The sequence below is a fragment of the Tenrec ecaudatus genome, chromosome 11 (genome assembly GCF_050624435.1).
Source record: "Tenrec ecaudatus isolate mTenEca1 chromosome 11, mTenEca1.hap1, whole genome shotgun sequence".
In the NCBI taxonomy this organism is placed as follows: domain Eukaryota; kingdom Metazoa; phylum Chordata; class Mammalia; order Afrosoricida; family Tenrecidae; genus Tenrec; species Tenrec ecaudatus.
The window spans coordinates 48,193,749-48,196,878 of NC_134540.1; the positions used below are offsets into that span (position 1 = coordinate 48,193,749).

Here is a 3,130-nt window from a genome sequence, read left to right on the forward strand (position 1 = left end):
CAGCAACGTAGCGATGCACTAGCCAGCCACCGTACAACACACTGAGAGAGGAGGAGAGATCTTGAACTTTGAAAGTCCAGGGCAATAGTTAAAAGCTCAACTGCTAAGTGAAAGGTTGGAAGCTCTAACCTACTAGCCGTTCTCTGGGAAGATGTGGTTGTGTGTTTCTGTAAAGCTCTACAGCCTTGGAACGACTAGGAGGATGTTCAACTCTGGGCTGATGTGAATAAGAATTGACTAGACAGCTATTGGTTTGGCTTAGGGTTTAGTAATCTCCTGGTGGTGCGGTGCTTAAGTGCTTGGCTGCTAACGAAAAGAGCCACCCACCAGCAGTGCTGCAGGAGAAAGATGGGGCAGTCAGCTTCCAAAAAGATCTCAGCTTTGAAAACCCTAGAAAACAGTTCTGCCAAGGCCTATAGCATCTCTATGAGTTGAAGTAGAGAAACATCATAACTAGACCACTAAGCTGCATTATTATGGAGAAAGCATTGTAGCTGTCAGGATTTCTTTTTATTTGGATTTATCGTGCCAGTGGAAGTAGCAGTCAGATTGTCAGAAGGCACAGTGCATTGGGCGGATCTGCTACAAAAGACCAGTTGCCATCACGTGGGGTCCAATTCCCAGTACCTCCATGTGCTGCCGAGTAGACCAGGCTTCCCAGGGGTGCAGGCTGGTGACTCCTGGGATGCAGGTTTTCTGTGGAGGCCTCTCTGGGTGAATTCAAACCTCCAGCCTTGTGGTTAGCTGTAGCAGCCCAGCGCGTTCACCGTTTGGACCACCCAGAATCAACTACAAAATGTGCAAGCCACAAAAAAGGCAAGTTTCTTGCCTAGAAGGTGCCAGTAGCTCACTCGGAATCTTGGAGTGAAGAGAGGAGAAGATGATAGTGACTTGAGCAGGCATGCCGGTCAGGGGTGGCAGGAAGGGATACTGAACTCCTTCGAGGATGAGAAGGCCGTGGCTCCCTCCCTTGCCCTCCCCTCCACTCCTGTCATAGCATGCTCCAGGCAAAACTAAGTAACTCCCGGTCACCTGGCAGAAACCTCTTGCAGAGTGGGATAGCTCTGATCTTCCATCTTCCTCAGCCCCGGGAAAACAAGCAGTGGGCCTAGTGGAGTGTACGTCAATATTTCAACCGAAGGATGCAATTCAGGAAACCACATTCGAGGACATGTTTTCCCAGCTCCACATTCTCACTTGGGGCTGAAATTGTTGCCATGTGTTTGAGTGAAAACTCAGCACGGTATTTTGCGGAGGACTTTCTGCAAAAGTGTCCTTTGCTGCCGCGTTTCTTGGCTTTCTCCGATTTCTGATGGTCCCTTCTCATAGATCTCCTCTCTTGAATCACTTTTGACAAACAAATGAAGTCATGAAATCTTGCTTTTTTTTTACGAGGGGAGAGTGCGAATACAGTCCCCCACGACCACCAATGATGCAGTCGAGTTTCCCACATTTGGGGAAATGGCAGAGGTCAGCACACCCAGAGTGCAATGGGTGAGCCTCGCCCTGGGAAAACCACCTTCGTGATCATGGTATCTCCCCCAACAGGTAAGTATGATGGAATCTTACTTTTAAGGCAGCGCGTTGTAATTCGTTTTAAGGCAGTAGTGTAATCACAGGTGTACTCCATTCTGCCCTGTCCTCTGAGCTTCTCTCAACCACACAGCCTCCCGTGCCTCTGCGCTGCACAGGTGCCTCTGCGCGGCACAGGTGCCTCTGCGCGGCACAGGTGCCTCTGCGCGGCACAGGTGCCTCTGCGCGGCACAGGTGCCTCTGCGCGGCACAGGTGCCTCTGCGCGGCACAGGTGCCTCTGCGCGGCACAGGTGCCTCTGCGCGGCACAGGTGCCTCTGCGCGGCACAGGTGCCTCTGCGAGGCACAGCTACGGCAGTCAGCCTTTGCAGCCCCTTGTTTCGCCCACGTGAATATTCTTTACATGCTGGGAAGGATCAAGAGATGCCCCGAGACCTGCCAGTCACCTTGCTGTTTTGTTCTAAAGAGTATCCACGGTCTGGACAACTCGTTTTCTCCTTCCATGTCCATCTGCCACTTGTAAAAGACTGTAAAGGCCCTTGAGATTTCTCTTTGGAAGAAGTGTTGGTCCGAAGGCCCTCCTGCCATCGATGCCAGGAGACATCACTGCAGAGACTTGGACCGAGGCTCTCCCCTAAGAACGGTTGCTTCCGGCTGAGTGTTCCTCAGCTCTTGGCACAAGTTACCAGGAGACCTTTTTCCCATGAGCTTCACTGAACTTGTGTTTGATTTCTCTAGAGTGACAATGACTTTCTCGTTTAGCTGTCCAGGTATATAAAAAAAAAACAAAACAAAAAGAAACATATTCAAGAAGAAGTCGAATGGCCAATGAGATTGTTCCTAGCGGAACATCCTGAGCCTTATTCGCCATTCTCTCGCCAAGGCCTAGCCCATTGTCTGGATTGCGGTTGACTGATGAACGGCCGAGCTAAAAGGGCCACAGCTGGGACAAGTAAGAGCTTATCGTCAGATTAGAGATTGGGGAAAGGCTTGACATCATTCCTTTCTTCCTGATCGTTAGGTTTGGGCCAAGATTCTCTTGCAGTTCTTAAGAGTGTCATGTTGGCACGAACGTCTCAGTACACTAAAAGAGGCTCACGTCAGTGGTGCATACGTCTGCATCCAGCAGCCTCACGCTTGTTCTCACCAGACTTAACGATGGTATTATTTGTTTGTAAGGATGGAACTGAGAAGGCCATCACAGTGGCCCACCACAGTGAGCCCATATGCCAATACTTCTGCTCAATAGCTGTGCAGGCTGCTTGGGGATTGTCCTGCTGGCAATGTGCAAGGTTTTGCTGTTGATTTCCAGTATTGTAGGGTGTGTGTATGTCGAGATAAACATCTTCTTTCTACTTGAGCCCTTGATATCAGCTCCTCATTTTCCTCTTCCTCCTTCATGAACCCTTAATAATTTATAAAGCATTATTTTGTCATGTCTTACACTGACTGGTACCTCCCTTCACCCACTTTTCTGTTGTCTGTCTCTCTGGGAGGGGGTTATATGTAGATCATTGTGATTTGTCCCCGCTTTCTACCCCTACCTTCCCCTTACCTTCCTGGTATCACTACTCTCATTATTGGTCCTGAGGGGTTTA

At 49.7% G+C, this 3,130-nt stretch overlaps 1 non-coding gene across 1 annotated transcript; it reads right to left on the minus strand.

The window, feature by feature from the left end:
• Nucleotides 1-1,392: 1,392 nt before the first annotated feature.
• Nucleotides 1,393-1,556, minus strand: LOC142461790 (U1 spliceosomal RNA). Its single transcript, XR_012786987.1, has one exon. It is a non-coding gene; the product is annotated as a U1 spliceosomal RNA (small nuclear RNA).
• Nucleotides 1,557-3,130: the final 1,574 nt, after the last annotated feature.